At 42.8% G+C, this 16,667-nt stretch overlaps 4 pseudogenes; all 4 read right to left on the bottom strand.

Annotated features, from left to right (window-relative positions):
* Positions 1 to 4,583: 4,583 nt before the first annotated feature.
* Positions 4,584 to 4,792, bottom strand: LOC138827552 (mediator of RNA polymerase II transcription subunit 21 pseudogene; annotated as a pseudogene).
* A 1,229-nt stretch (positions 4,793 to 6,021) lies between these two features.
* LOC138827559 (transcription initiation factor TFIID subunit 7-like) lies at positions 6,022 to 7,602 on the bottom strand (annotated as a pseudogene).
* Positions 7,603 to 10,977: 3,375 nt separating this feature from the next.
* LOC138827551 (protein Red pseudogene) lies at positions 10,978 to 12,589 on the bottom strand (annotated as a pseudogene).
* A 1,151-nt stretch (positions 12,590 to 13,740) lies between these two features.
* On the bottom strand, positions 13,741 to 16,107 carry LOC138827558 (zinc finger matrin-type protein 2 pseudogene; annotated as a pseudogene).
* Between the last annotated feature and the right edge of the window lie 560 nt (positions 16,108 to 16,667).

Raw genomic sequence — 16,667 nt, 5'->3', positions numbered from 1 at the left:
GCAGATGACTCTTGGTCCTAGGTTTCCACCTCAGTGCTCAGAAGGGTTTCTCACGGGGGTGAGGGGGAACCCCTTTCCTCTTCTGACAAAAAATGCCTTTTCACCATTACTCTCTAGAACTTGGAGAGTGAGCTACCTGAAAACTCACCCAAGAGCCAAAAATAAAAAAAGCCAGGCCAACAGCTGCTCAAAAGACATCCTCACTGAAATGCCACGCGCTTTTCTTGTGGCTTAGAAATAAGGCAATAGGAAGACTTGAGACTAAAAGTCTCAGACGGTGATAAGGACAACTTGTGCTTACTGCTAACAATGGAAAACTCCCATTTATAGGGATACTGTGTCAAGGCAGCCTAAGCCAGTAGCCAAACCAAACACAACGGGTTCTGTGTAGAGAGTCATGGCAAAGGGTACCACCCACCCAGGCTCTGGTATTTCTCAGCTTCTAAAACCTTTAAAACTCAAGGGATGATTTTTGCCCTCCATAGGTAAGCTGGTCTCTTGAGGCTCGCTTTGGGTCACATTCCGGGTTTAAAATGTTGGAGAAATGATGCATGTCTTCAGGTCCTTGATTTTCTTTTGCTTATGAACTCAAGTTACTACCAAAGAGTATGTGTAGTTCAACATTTCACGTAAGCTTTTGTGTGAAGAAATTGAGGTGGAGACACTATAGGCCCATGTTTCAACTTGCTTATGCATATAGTCTATAAACCCACCTCCCTAGGATCTTGCATGGGGAACACTTCTGTATTGAAGTTGATTGTAGCATGAACTTTCTCAGGAAGTGGTAACCTTATGGAAACACCTCACTTTGGTTGTGGGCTTTAGCCTCAATCATTTCCATCACCTGAGACTCCTTATATACCTGCATAAGAGGAAGTTCTACTCCTGTTAGGCCTCATTATCTGTGCTAAACTGATCTGAAGAGCACACAAAACATTTTGTGACTACTGACAATGACTTTGATGTCTTTTCCCTTCTCCAAGTCAAGGCTGGGAATTTTCCTGTTCTGTATTGCTTTGATAATTGAAAAGATTGGCTGCATTCCATCCATCTTGTCTATACCTTGTTCACATAACCATCTAGAAATGAAAATACGAAAATGACCTTCATTAAAGGTGGAATAAATTCTCCCATCAGATGGTATAAAGGACAAACACACAAGTTTCAGTAATTGCCTAAGTGGGCAGATTTGTCATATTTACATGTAAACATGAGCTCACTAGCAGTGTTTGCATGTATACGTGAGCTCAGGCAGCCCCTTGGAAATGGTGCCAGAATTCCTCCTCAAAGGTCAATGTGGGTAGAATCTGCCTGGACTTTATCAAAGGACTAATGGACATTAGTTAATGGACACTGCAAGTGTTAATGGAGTTGTAAGACCAATGAAGGAAGATGCTAAGCTCACAAAATGGAGATCAGTATCATCGCAAGAATCCAGCTCCAACTGCTATTAAAATTCTTGAGCACCAGTGGAAAAGCATCAGGCAATATAGCCATCTGAGTACAGGGGATTAAAGGGACAACATGAACTTGCTTAGCCAAGGCAATCACTTCCCTATGAAGAGATGCTACCTCTGAAGCAGATGCAAGACAAAATTCTATCAATGCAAAAGCAGATCAGAAGTGGACAGATGGGAAGGGGGCTGAAAGTCTGGGGAAAAGTCTTCAACTATAACTATACAAGGCTCTGTGACTCTCCAGTTGGAACATTAGCTTTGTTTGTAGGGTGATAAATGGATCTCCTAGTACAAGTGAGGGAAGTTCCCTAGTGGGAGAATTTTAGATCAGTAAGATGCATTTTAGTAGAAAGGTTTGGAGGCCTCTTTCAAAGAAATTTGGGAATCCTCTTTGAACTTCTCTAGATCTAAGATGCTCAGAGAGCTGGGTTTGGATAGAGAATGGCTCAAGCTCCTGTTCCCTACCCCCATATGAACATTGCTATACTCCATTACTGGCCAGACATCTGTCCTTGATGGTATGAGCCTTATTTTAGCTTTTATTCAGAATTTTCTATCTAGCCAACAATTTCTCTCTACTAGTTGGTCTGACAAAGGGAAAACTATTTCAACCTGCAAGAATAGAAAAGTGGCTGTCAGAACTAGAAAGTAACAGCAACTAGCTATATCATTTAAACATGGCTTGCAAGATTCTTCGTGAGGAATAAATCCTTTGATTGTATCTGGGCATGCTTCGGATGGCTTTCCTACAAGCTCCCTCAAATTGAATCTGCCCTGGACTTGGACATACTTAAGGTGGCTCAGCTTGAAAATCCAACTGTCTTTGTCCATTTTGTGCTACTACAATAATATATATGCTGCATAACTCAAAGAACAAAAGGCAAGTACCAGAGCACTGGCCTGTGCTGAGGCCCGTGCATTCCTAGGCAAAAGGTGAGACGTGGAAATACATCCACTCATCAGGAGTGTGCTAATGTGACGAATGCATTGGTCTGTTTGAAGAGCTGTTAGGGCTGCATGCACCTCTTGTTGCATTGGTGATTGCATTTTCAGCTCAAACTTGAAGAGGATACACTCAACCCATAGTACCAACCCTTGAGATCCCTTCTCAGGAATTCTGAACTCACAAAGGGGGTGCCCCGTGCTCTACCACAAGAGACACACCTTTTGTGTGTATTAAGTATCGTGATCCTACAGGTTCAAGATAGTAGATGACTGATGTGCCCTATAAACTTCAGTGAGATTAAGTTTTCAAGGTCAATGATAGAACCTGGTTGGGATGTGGTCGGGGGGAGGGCGGGTGTCAAGATTGATTCCTACCTGTGTTTAAAGGTTCGAATTGCATAGAATAGGGAAACTTGGGGCTACGGAAAGTATGGATGCCTACTCTAATGTAAAAGGAAAGTTTGCAGGTATGCTGTGTCTGATGGTGAAAGATGCCCAAATGCTTGTCTGCTGATAAAAGGCTGCAGAATACTAATATAACACTAAATGAGGTTAGCCTGGTTCTGGGAAGGAAATAAGGGGACTGGACTGGAAGGATGCCCTGAAGAGTGTTCGTAGTCAGCTCAACACTGGTGAGCCCCACAGGGGGCTAGGTCTTCACCTCTGCTCGCCCCATCAGTGGCAGAGATGGACTTATGTTTGGGGGGGAAGGGAGGATGAGTAAAATACGGCAAGTTCTATCTCCAAACCAAAATGAATTTCTTCACATCCCCAGACAGCTGCTGGGGAATTGAGCCAGAATACAAATGGAGAGAATGTAGAAGAGACTTCCGTGTTGGAATAAGAGACAGTGGTTGGCATTTGGGAGTGAGCTACTGGAAAAGTGGCTGTCCTCAGTGTAATTCTGTCACTAGTGGGTGTGCAGATCATTTTCTCCATGGAACACCAGCTGGGGGATTCTCTAGTTCAGCCTGATGTTTGTCTGAAGAGAGCACCCATCCTAGGGGTTAGTCTAAATGAAAGGATCAATGAAAGGATCCTTCAGGGGCAGGCACAGGAGAAAGATTATTACAAGGCTTATTAGAGGAGCCATATTTGCCCTGGAGAGAGCACATGACAGCCTCCAATATCTAGGTAGCAGCAGGGTCTGGGGGATAGGAACTGAGGTAGATGGGAGTTCAGGTGGGTCTGGGCAAAGAGGGAGGGGCAGTTATGATGAGAACTCAAAGGCAGAGAGGAGCTCAATTCTGGGTGGAGCTAAGGACCAAAGGTAGGCACAATTCTTACACTAAGACCCGCAAATCCTACTTTAGAAGCAAGTTGAAAATACTAGGTAGTCACTTACTACTTGTTCAGTAAATTATACCTTAAATCAGATATAAAAACAGCCACAAGAAAAGAGACCACACTATGAGAGGTCAAAAAAAATTTTTTTGTGGGGCCTGAACTCTGGGCCTGGGCACTGTCCCTCAGCTCTTCAGCTCAAGGCTAGTGCTCTACCACTTGAGCCACAGCACCACTTCAGCTTTTTTTTCTTATGTGGTGCTGAGGAATCAAACCCAGGGCCTCATGCATGCAAGACAAGCGCTCTATCCCTGAGCCACTTTCCGAGCCCAGGTCAAATTTTTAAGTCTTGGAGTGCTAGCAGAATGCAAGTGGTCAGTTATACAGATCTGCAGCCCCGAACAGAACTCACACCAAGCTTTTTAAAAAAAAAAAACTTTAATTCTGTTATGAACACAAATACACATCTGCCTTGATATCTTCAAGAGGGGGAGAAAAAAACAATGACGTGAAGATGGCTTTTATAAGCTTCTTTATCAACAATGAAGAGAATCACACATAGCTCAATGGCAGTACACGGGAGAAGTTGGTGCTGCTGTGTTGGTATGTCTGCTGCAGAATGCTAATAGCAGGGACCAGTCCTTTTCTCAGTCCAGGGTGTGACGGAGCCTAGTAGTTGGGAGGGAAAGACTGTATGTGAGGTCAATTTTTCTCTTCAGCTCGGACTGATTGGTGTCATAAGGTGCACTCTGGATCCTTTGTAGAAGCAAGTCACCTCGATAAACAACACCTTCCAGACAGGTAGCAGCTTCTTCGTTCTCTTCCTCTAGCTTACATAAGATACCATCCTGTAATGCAGCTGTGGACTCTTCACTGGGTAAGGAATCTATCAAAACATCAATGTCTTTTGCTGTCTGGGTAATCAGTGTAGTAAAAAGCTGAGCATATTCTTCTGTGGGGTTAGCTGGTTGGTCCTTGTTCATTGTGGATTGGATGTTATTAAATGAAGCAGGCGGACTACACTGTTGCAACACGCCAATGGCATTACAAAAATGATCTGCAAGCACGTTCACCGCGTCTTGGAGCTGTGTGAGATGGTCTTCCATGTTCCCACACACCACAGGAGCTGGAGATGCACCCACCTTTTAAAGACAAAGCTCACCTGTTGGGTGGAGACCAAGCCTCAGCAAAGCATTCTACATAAACACAGCACAAGGAACAGAACTACCCTGGACCTAAACACACTGTATCCACATATTCCCCTGGGTAGAGCCAGGACTGAGGATGACCTATCTCACCTTTAAACCTTGGAGCGGGGTGGATTAATCCCCCACCTCCTGACTAGGCTTCAGGATGTCTGGGAAACAACAGCCCTTTCTCCCTCCCCGCACCCCCCCCAGCACCTGGTCAGGCACTGGGATGGCTGTGACTCAGTTTCCCCACTACCTTCTCCACTGCTGTTTACATAAGTCAAATCAATTGACTTCCTCACTTCATCTCCAACTGCTTTTTTTAAAGTGAAAATATTTGCTTTTATTAAAAATTATTCACATCTCTACATAGGAGAATTAGCTTTGAATTGCAAATAGCATTTATGACAAAAGACAATTTAAAACTAGCTTTATTGTCTCCAAAAACTTTTTTCCTTAAAATAGAAGCTTCTGGAAAGCAGAGAAACAGCAAAGTTTTTTTAATGAGGCTCTGATGAAGGCTGAGCTGTTTATTTCACTCATCTTATAACTTTCACCAATCTTATAATTTGACTAACCTTGTCACTTTGATTTCACTAATTTTCTATGATACTTGTTGGGTAAATTAATCCGGCAGCGAAGAAAGCACCACACAGTATCCAGGCAGGAAGGGTTTACACGGGCTGAATTGGCAATCTGAGGTTCTGCCTGTGTTTAAGTAGAGAAGGGGGCCAGGTGTGGCACCACCGGAAGCGGATGACCTCAGGGCCCAGGACCCTCCCTAGTTCAGATGGGAGGCCTGACTGGGGACAGCCCAGCTTGTGACCTTGGAGGAGGGGCTAGGAAGGTAGTCTCCAAGTATGCCAGTTACCTAGGTAATTTAGGTACTGGGTGGAGACTTACACAGGGGGTAGGGAGGCCAGAGCCTGCATGGCCAGGGACCTTCCAACTAAAACAAGCATTACTCTCCCTATGCACTCTGACAGGCCAAATGAATGTATAACCCAGTATGTGGTTCTGAAATTGATGGTTCAACAAAACTTTGAGCATTAGAGAACTATTGCAATGTCTTAATACTCAGTCCAAGTGAGGAAACTTAGTGTTTATGGTAACCAGCCTGAAATTAAGTAGCAACATTCTCACTTCTATAGAAGTGATTCTAGCTCTTGTTGCAAAGAACTGAACTATTCCTTTTCTCCATCTTTTAAGTTTATCCGGTACAGCCTGAAACTTGTTCAGGATCTCACTTTGGTGAGATCCTCTTGTTTTGCTGTCCTGAGTCTCTTGGAGCTTGCCTTTCATATTTCTGAATTCCAATAACCAGTTGATTGGTTCCTTCATTTCATCTGATTCATTTAGCTTATCCTGTAGCTGTCTCTCTAGGTCTTCCTGTGTCCATGATGTTTACATCTTCATCTTGATGCTGTGTCTTGTCTGCATCTTCACTGCTGTGGCTAAGGTCATAGAATATCTCGAAAAGCACATCATATTCTGAGTGAAGGCCCTGCCAGTGGCCAGACATTTCTGGAGAGGAGATCCCAAGGCCTTGATTTTCTGTGTCTTGTTTGATCTTCCACCAAGTACTGACAGCTTCTGCATCTGTACTGATGGGAATCAGCTTTTGTTAGAGTATGTTCGACTTTTCCAGAAAACCACATAGACATCCAGGTGCAAAGAACAAAGGTTTATTGCTGGTAAAGTGGCCAGCAAGACCCTGTCTCACAAGCCTGATCCCCAAATTCACTCCTCGAACCTCCAAACCCACGGAAAGGTCTATGCCCCTTACTGCTCCTTAATAAACAGTCCTTGCCTTGTTGGCCATTGAGTCTGGCCTATTCCTTTTCTGTTCTCTATTTTCCCCAACATACAAGAAGCAATCACTTGAATCTCCAGATGTGGAAAAAGAAGCCAATACATTATCTTGCTGTCTTCCAAGTAAAGTCTGCCCTGGGCCATGCAGACACCTGTGCTAGATGCCTCCCTACCTCTAGGCTAAGTTTACGCCCAGTATGGTTACCTAGATAACTGGCTCACCTGGAAGCAGTCACTTGCTCCCTCCTCCAAGGTCACATCCTTGACCACTCCCTGTCACGCCTCCCATCAGACCTGGGGAAGGTCCCAGGCCCAGATCCAGTGTGGCCACACCTCTGCCTTCCTGTCCTGACCTGGGGGTGCGTCTCCCCTTCTTCCACCTGCTTCTGGACCATTCTCGGCAGGGCAGCAATTCGGTAAATAAACTTTCCTTGCCTGAATAGCACATGGTGTGATCTTTATGGGCTACCTAATAAAACCTACTGAATATACCTTACATTCCAGAACCTTCTCTTTTCTAACATTTTTATAGGCAGAAATTTCATGGTTCCAGACAAACTTTTTTTTTTTCTTGCCTGCTTTGGAATCGGCAGTAGCAACTGAAAACTCCATAGATCACCATCAAATGTGCATATAAGCATCTGACAGATAGCAGGTATCTTACAAAAGGTTTGTCAATGGTCTTCAACCTTTCCATACCACAAGGCAGATCTAGCCAGTTTTGCTGTCAAAGGGACCCGGTTCACTCTGAGTTCATGACGTCCATCAGGATATAACTCAACACTCAATCTGTCCTTCAGGTGGACATGGCCAGATAGTACTGTCCTCCTCACATTAGCAGCATATTCTGGAGGTAAGCGTAAAATAAGCTGGCTTTCTCATTCATGAGGAGCATCATCTTTGATTTTACTCATCTTCTGTGACTCTAACCTTTATTGCGCAAAAAGTTGCAGCTATTGCAACAGTTAAAAAGACTAATGTGCTATGAACTGTTACCTTCAATTACAAAGAACTCCAAGTAGAACAGGAGCAAAGTAGAATAGCGGCTAAGCATCCAGTTTGTCTTAATTTTTAATGAATTCCAAGTCTTAGATCAATGAGTCTTTACAAAAGGCCACTATACTCCAATTAAAAGCAACAAGGGGGTAGTTAGAAAAATTGTCTCCCAAGCATGGTCTTAACCTGGAATTTATTGAGGACCAAAGTTACATCTGACAAACTTGTAAGAATCTTCTTCTCTGTGGGCCTGCTGGAAACGTTAGTGATAATCGTTCACAACCATCCCAGGGACCATGTGGAGGCAAGCAGGAACAGGAGAAAGATCATAAGGCTGTATTAGAGGGGCCATATTTCCCGGGAGAGGGAGCACTGGGTATTCATCCCTATCCAAGTGGCAGGTGGGTCTCCAGGCAGGTACTGAGGTAGGTGTGTGCCCAAGTGGGTCTGGATGTAGAGAGGGAGTGGACAGCTGTTTGGCGGGAATCCTAGGGCTGGGTGGAGCTGAGGGACCAGGGGGACAATACCACCAGTTGCAAAAAACCTTGAAAGGGCAAACTGAAATAGCAATTACACAACTATTTTGGTAGTCCTAATTTTTCCTCCTTTTGAAACATTTAAGGACAATTTTACTTTGTCTAGGAAGCCAACCACTTCACAAATTTTTATACAGGGGTCGCTGCTTTTAATCCTTCCCCCCCAAAGCCACTTTAATTTGCATTTAAATGACCCTGAAACACTGGGTAACTCCCATTACCTTTTCCCAGTTTAAAACTAACCAATTGGTTGGCAGTCTGAGCTTTTCCTCTTAAAAAATTGTCATGAGTTTAAAGGTTTTCTAACGCAAGCACTAGCACTCTACCAAGAATCCAAGCTTAGCATCTTTATGCCATTTTAAAAATGCATCCAATTGTAAAATAGCATTGAAACCAAATTACATCGCAGATAAACCTCCTTAAATTGGAAAAGTTTTAAAAGGGGGGTTAAGTACATTCCAAGGGGCAGGTTTAGAAATACCAATCACCCACTTTAACATAAAGGTTTCCAGCGTCCATCTGCAAGGAACAGACACAGGATGAAGATGGGCATATATATTGGACACCTTAAGGTTAGATGAACTGCCTTTGTACCAGTTTACCCTCTTCCACCATGCATGGACTCACCCCAGGGCCTGTCACTGTGCATGGACTGGCTGAGCTCACCTTTTGCCAGAACACCCCTCCCAAAGTTAGACCATTCTTAGTTTGTTCTGTCCTTTTTTGATCTCTGAGAAACCAAGCACTTGGGACAGCCAGAATGGGCCATTTCTTTGGCAGTGCTCAACAAACCTTCACACTTAAATTTGACACTTAGGCCCCAGTTTTAGCAGTGCAGGAAAAGTATCTGCTAAGCCAGATAACTTGATTACAGTGCCAATAGCCTTAAGCATTAACTTTGCAAAAGTCAAGAACCCGTAGAAAACCTTTTTTTGTAGGTCTTGGGGCTTGAACTCTGAGCTTGTGAAGTACCCTGTTTTCGGATGCCCCCTCATAGACCACCAGAGACCACGATCAATGCAAACAGCAAAGAGTGGTTTATTGCAAGCTCGAGCTTGGTCCTCCGCGCACTCGGCAACCAGTGACGCTAAGAGGCCCTGAGCATAGAATCAGCACAGTTTTTTATAGTATTGAACAAACAATTTTAAGGAACTTTTACATAAGAAATTACATGATTGGTTAACATTTAAAGCAAGCTAAGCTGGGCAAATATGATTGTTTGACCTTTACAGAAAAATATCCTTGGTCCATAGCTTGACCAAAAACAGTTATGATTCACACCTGGACCAACAGAATGTATGGCATGTCTCGCCCTGGGCTCTGAAGAACCAGTTGGTCAGAAAATTATGTGGCTTTCCTTGGAACTGAAACTCTTAGCCCTAGGTCACTGGGGGGGGGGCAACACCACTTGGGGGCTAACATCTGCCTTAAGCAAACACCATCTATGGCTCCAAGAACTGTGCATGGCTTTGTCATAAACCCCTAGCATTAGGGCTAAAGTGGGCCATGAGTTAAGTCACAGAACCGAGATGGGGTCTTAAGTAAAATGGAATTGCTTAGGTTTTTCACTTGGGCACTGGCCCTCAGCTCTTCAGCTCAAGGCGAGTGCTCTACCACTTAAGCCACAGTGCCACTTCCAGCTTTCTGATGTTTTATTGGAGATAAGAATCTCACGGAGTTTCCTGCCCGGGGTGGCTTTGAACTGAGCTCCTCATATCTCAGCCACCTGAGTAGCTAGGATTACAGACCTGAGCCACAGGCCTGACTTAGAAAACCTTTTAACTAAAGGTCCTCTCTAAAACAATAATCCTTTCAGAGTTTGGTAACACACCCTAACTTGTTGACCTTCCTTAGAGTTTAAACTTAATCTCATCCATTTTTTATATCATGCTGACAGTTTTTTTAATCTCCAACATGTTTACATATATATACACACAGGTGCACAACACACATACCCTCTTATGCACAGATCTTAAAGCACACAGTTTTGGTACTTCAGGAGACATATTCTAAACATTTACACAATTATACAATATTTAAATAAAATCATTTGTTTTACACAAAAGAAATACCCTAACACAGTAGAGTCTTACAATGCTTTGACAAACAGCAACTGGATGCTTTAGAGTTATTTTAATGTACTGGTGACACATTTTCAATCAGGCAAGTTTAGATGTGTCTTCATATTGAATTCCTTCAACTCTGTCCTTTTCCAGGCCCCGTTTCGATGGTCACAGTAGCTAAGAAAGTCTTTTCATTGATGGATTCCAGAGTGGGGTCATTGCCTTTGTAGCTGCCATTTAAAACTAGAATTCTTTTTCCTGGTGTGGGAATTAGTCTCTAAATGAGTCTGGTCAAGTTTCACTCATCTCCAGAGTCCATCTTTACAACAGCTGGGTACTTGTCAATTATTTCCTTAACAAATGAAGCTCTGGCTTGACTGGCTGCACTGGTTTTCCACCCTTTTCTCTCTCCAGGGAGTCTCTTTACAGCAAGTTTCTTGTATTCATCTTTTTCCCACTTTCGGTGAAAGTCCAAGTTTGTTGCCCTGCTAATAGATGCCATCTTCACACAAAACTCCAAGATGATGCTTTTTTAAAAAACTGGTTACCAATTTTAATGCAATCAGGTGTTTACGCAATAAAACTTTATAAACATTTGCAAACAAAACAACAAATACCACCTTACAACCTTTCTAGGAATTATAGAAAGTAGAGAGGATACCCATGTGGAGATTTTTTCAGTTGGAAGTAAAGATTAGTATTTTAGTCTTTTTGCTTGAACCCCTTCAGCCTCCATCTTCTTCCTCTTCTCAATAATTACACTGATCTTCTTCCACTGCCGATCAAGCTCTGCTTTGCCATTGGTTTCTTTAAGTCGCCTGGTTTTCCGTCCTTCAGACATCTTGATACCATACTGGAATGCAGCCTTGGGCAAAGCTTCCTTATTGCTCATATACGTGCTGTATTCCTCCTGGGTATCAAAGTCCCAGCGGCCTAAGGGGCCCTTCTTGTTACCCCGGTCCATTTTGCTATAATCCACCTCCTCGTCACTATCCACTGCCACGTCATCCATCGTGGCAGGATAGCACTCTGCATAACTGTTAGACATGCCAAAGAAATCACCCAGCTGCTTTTTGTCTTCTGGCTTCTTCAATGCCTTCCCAACTGGCAGACCCTGCAAACTTTTCATTGATTGACTTGATCAAGTCTTGGGCAGACCCAGGTCCTTTGTCAACTTCCATGGGCTCAACATCCGCTTTTGGCTTCTCAAAATAGCTGTGCCTCTTTTCTTGCTCCCTCTCCTGATCTCGTTCTCTCTCCCAATCCTGGTCCAGGTCTCTGTCTGGCTCTCGTTCACCATATCTCTCTTGCTGCTTGTCCCGAGGTGTCTTGGTTGTGGAGAAAACATAGTCCCCAATGTCCTCAAAAATGTTCATGTCAGCCTCAGGAGGCTTCTTCTCTTCCATCTTCCCTTTATCCTTCTTCTTGAGCTTCTTGTTTCGGGTACCCAGCCTCAGGTATGAAAGGATCTGAGTGAGTTTGCTGATGACAGTGTCATTTGTTGTCAGCGTGGTCTGGGCCTCCATGGTTGGGCAATCAGCCTTGCTACGGATAAGTGTGTTGGGAATATCTGTGTCCCCATACTCATCCTCCAGGTCCACCAGATAGGCCATGCGCCCTGGCAAGAACAGCTCATTCCGCTCATCGGCTTTGCTCTTAAAAAGCGTATGATAAACATTGTGGCCAAGACGAGTTTTAAATTCAATTTTGTTCTCAGGATCCTCATCTTTCTTGGTTTCCTTTTGAGGTTTCTCCATCAATTCCTCTTCCTCTTTGCTGGCAATCTCAGCTCGTACCTTTTGAAGAAGAGCAAAATCCAAGCCTTTCACCAAGTGGGTGTGCTCCATGTCACCACCCAAAAATTTGGACTCCTGGATCACCTGTCTTCTCTTCTCTGCAGCTGATTTGTCCACCTCTGCTGTGGGGCCCACAGCCCTATAGTTGGCTGCAGTGCTAATCGGCTTGGTTTCCTCATAATCTTTGTTCACACCATCTCTTCGTTCCTTGGCAAGGTCCCGGTACTTCTCTGCTAGCTCGCTCTCTCTCTCAATTTCTTGTTGGCGTAACTTAGCATAATAACTTTTCTTTTTTCTCCTTCGGGCAGCTGGATCTTCATCCTCATTGCACTCTCTTGACATCTCATGGTGACATGACTTAGAAGGTAGTGCAGAGGTAGGTGCAGCCCTTGGGGTCATGAAAAGTTTCCTGAAATCTTCATTGGTGAGTTTTGATTGGAAAGGATCATCCACATCATGGCCATCTGGAGCCAAAGGGTGGGAGAACGGTTCACTGTCCCATTCCGGCATTTTGTCCGCAGTCTTTCCACAGAAGCAAGCACCAAATCTCCAAGATGATGCTTTGAAACAAAAGACAATTAAGAGCTTATTAGGGAACTTTTTTCCTTTGTTCTAATGGTCCAAGTATGAGCAATTTTCAATCTGACTTGGAAGCTTTTTCGGTACTAATGAACCAATACTTTGCGAAGGTCTAGACTTCTACTGCTTTCAGTTAATGGTTACAAGAAACCAAAGAACATAGCTTATGGTAGTGTCTCAAATTTCCATGTATCATTGGTCATCTTTAAAGTGCCTAGTCTTGGGTTTATAGCTGAAAGGATCTTACCTCAAAGGGCCACGCAGACAAAGTCACGTAGATTGTGGGAACTTGGCCTTGTCAGCTCTGCTGGTAATAGACCTTTCTACTCCAAGGGAAAAGGAAAATGCCTTGGTGTGTCTTTGAAGACTCTTATTTATATAGTGATGAGGCAGGAAGTGGGAGGGCCCCACCTGCCCCACCTGCCCCAGACATAAAGTCATCAAGGGCCCTGTTTAGGTCTGGGAGGGGCCTTTTGTTGACTTAGAAAGCTACTTGCAAGAGAGGCCAGGAGAAGTCCTTCACACTCTTTCTGTCCCATCCTAGGATAAACTGATTCTGGAAGAGTAAACACTGATACAGCCACCAAAACTTTCAGGCACACAATTGAACATTAAGCCAGAGTCCTTTTTAGAGAAGGGAATATTCGCTTCAATTATGTTGAGTATGAGAATCTAACTAGAACTAGGTATAAATTTGAGACTGATACACTTAAGTAACTGGCATTGACAGAAGTTGACATCCAAAGGTAGAGACTGCTGATAAAACTCAGACTTTAGACTAGTTTGTAAAAATGATAAGAATGCAAAGATGCAAGAATGTTATTGACTCTGCTCAAAGGTGTTTATCCTTGGCTCATTGAATCTACTAGCTTTATAATGTGAAAAGTCTTCAGTGCTGCTGCAGGAAATACTGGAAAGTCAAATCTTGCCTAGTGATGGCTTTGTCTCTAATTGGATTTGTACTGATGAGAACAGAGTAAAACTCATGATCCAAAGGCATGAAAAGGTGGAATATGAGTAGGTAATGTCATATGAATCTGAACATCCTCTGAGCCACAAATGCCCACCCTCTAGTCTGGCCATTAACACTCTGAAGGTCTTTCTCCAGTATCCAAAAGGAATGACTCCACCCCCCTAACAAATACACACACCCACAAAGGCCAACATAGGCCAAAATTAGGCCCATCACAGAAAGGCTCAGTAACTCTTCTTGGTGGAATCACAGCCAAGAAGCCCATCACAGCCGCCATCTCCTCCTCCTCAAATGTCAGTCCTCCTCCACTCTCCTGTTCTTCTCCTTTTGTTTCTTTCTTGTATGCTTTAGCCTTTTCTTCCTGAGTTTCTTCATCCTTTGCTCAAAATCATAATCCTTCAGCTGGTCTTCCATCTTATTGACCAACCTCAAAGCCTTTCTTCACCTGATCCGGGATAGAACGTTCCACATGCATCGTCATGCCCAGGTTCCGTTGATTCTTTCCATTCATATGATCCAGGAAGTTGATGGAGTCTCTCACCACAGTCACAGACATTGCAGTAATATCCTCCCATCTCAGATGGTGGGGTTGTCTTGGTCATGACATTTGCAATCCAATCTTGGGAAGACGAGCCCACTTTATAGTCTCTGTTACTGAAACTCCCTCTTGATTGGCTGCCCTGGTTTTCCATCCTTTTCACTCTCTCCTGTGAGTCTTAGTTTCTTGTATTCCTCTTTGTCCCACTTTCAAAGAAAGTACACATTTTTTAATATAGAAAAATGCTTTATTTAAAAATAAGGATCTTTTCAAGAACAGAAAAATTTTATAGACAGGTAATTTAGCTTAGAAACAGTCAAACACACAAAAAATCCAGACTTAGAAATTATGATTTGTAATATATACAATACTGGTGCTGAGCAATAGTTTAAATGTAGAATGCTTTTAATCCCATCACATTTAAACAATTATTAAAACCAGTTCTTTGGACTAAAATGTCTGAATTCCTTTCTCTTATATTCTGCCCTTCCCAGAAGATACAGAAATGGCAGCAGCTAGGCAGTATAATTGTGTGCCTATGATTAAAAAAACATCTGAACTTTTTTTCTTTTCCTATTCTTTGAAATTGATTCTTATGTGACAGCAAGCCTGGTCCTATTTGCTTGGGTATCTTTTTTTCCCTTTGGTCAGTTGTGGGGCTTGAACTCTGGGCCTGGGGGCTGTGTCTCATCTCTTCAGCTCCAGGCCAGTGCTCTACTACTGGAGCCACAATGCCACTTCCGGTGTTCTGAGTGGTTTATTGCAGACAAGGGTCTGAAGGACTTTCCTGCCTGGGCTGGCTTTGAACCACAATCCTCAGATCTCAGCCTCCTGAGGAGCTAGGATCACAGGGCCTCAGCCACCAGCGCCTGGCTGCCAGCTGCCTTCAATTTAAAAACAGAAGTTCTCTAAGGGCAAGGAGCCTGTGCTACCAGGATAGCAGCACAAGCCTCAGGGGTGATGATCCTAAGTTACCAACACTCAACAGGATGTTGCTCTCTTAAGACAGCACTAGGAATAGCTATCAGCCAATTTTTGTCAGTGTCCTTCTGAAATACTTCAAGCCATTTAAACAACTAACATAGATTTATAAAGCAGGAGAAATAGCTTATCAGACTAAAGTGCTATTAGCGACTATACTCCAGAGGCTGTTGAGATTTCATAATCGAACACTTTTTAAACTATATTGTCATTACTAATATTTTAATACAGTCACTGCTTCTCAGACTGGGGAACTCTAGGTATCTTCCTGTAGTGTCCATTTTTCCCCCTAAATATTTGGAAAGGTTTCATTTTTTTTTTATAATCCTAAGTTGTGTTTTTTTTGGATCCACAAGCAAAATCTTTTAAAGACACTTTTATGCCCTGACTTCTAAGGAGATTTCAGTAGTAACATCTGTGTATGTATGAAATATCAACAGTGATTTCTGCGGGTGTGGCCAGGTCCTTTGTGTGAACATCAATTCAGACCCATGGCTCATTCTTGATTCCAGCTTCAGAAATAATGTAATTCTTTTGTAATTCTTTTCTGTCTATACTGATGAGGAAGTATGTCAAGGAGAAGATGTTTGGACTTTTATTTTACATTGTTTAGTAATTACAAGGATGTTACAATCAAGTTTACTGCTTACAACTAAAAATATAGAACATTAAAAAAAAGTGGAATTCATGAAGCAAAGATTAGAATGCATTCCTCTGAAAGTGCTGGGCACAGTAATTGGGAGACATTTTATTCTTTGAGTATACATTAAATCACAGTATCCTTGTTCTTTGTCACCCTTTTAGTTGAACTGGCAAGTATATGGTATCTTTCTTATTCATTACTTTGTTTTCTCTGGGCTCCAAACCCAGTAAGAAATTCTTTCTTGACACCAAAGAGATCGTTTCAATAATGTCATATGGGGATAAATACAAACTGCCCAGTTTCAATAACGTCATATGGGGATAAATATAAACTGCCCAGCAACAAGAATGTCAAGTAGAAAGTCAATGATCATTCTTTAACACCTATAAAGAACAAAATGAAGTTACCAATGAAATGCTATGAGGCAAACTTACAAACTTTATTTGAACAATGATTTGATTACATAAGACCTTACAAGGGAAACATGGTACATCAAGTTGTCAACTAACAGTAAATACAGTTAAACATGACTTCATATCAACCACGATCCTAGGTAACTGAAAGGCTATTCCCATTAATCCCACAATTTGAGACCATTCCAAGTGCAAGTGATGACCTTTCACAAGGTGAACTCCAGTCTCCAAATCTTTAACTGCCACCTCCAGAGTTAAGTCCACTGCCAGCCAGGGCCTGGTCAGAAAGTCCAAGTTTTTTATCCACTGCCGGACACCATCTTCACACAGAAGTCCAAGATGATGCTTTAAACACAGGAAATATGTAGTATCTCAACAGGGAACCTTATTTCCTTGGTTCTAATATTCCAAGCATGAGCAATTTTTAGTTTGACTTGTAACCATGAACGAAAAGCAACAGA

This window comes from Dipodomys merriami, unplaced genomic scaffold, assembly GCF_024711535.1.
Source record: "Dipodomys merriami isolate MVZ:Mamm:240054 unplaced genomic scaffold, mDipMer1.0.p SCAF_1577, whole genome shotgun sequence".
Lineage (NCBI taxonomy): Eukaryota > Metazoa > Chordata > Mammalia > Rodentia > Heteromyidae > Dipodomys > Dipodomys merriami.
This window is presented reverse-complemented; position numbering and strand designations above follow the sequence as displayed.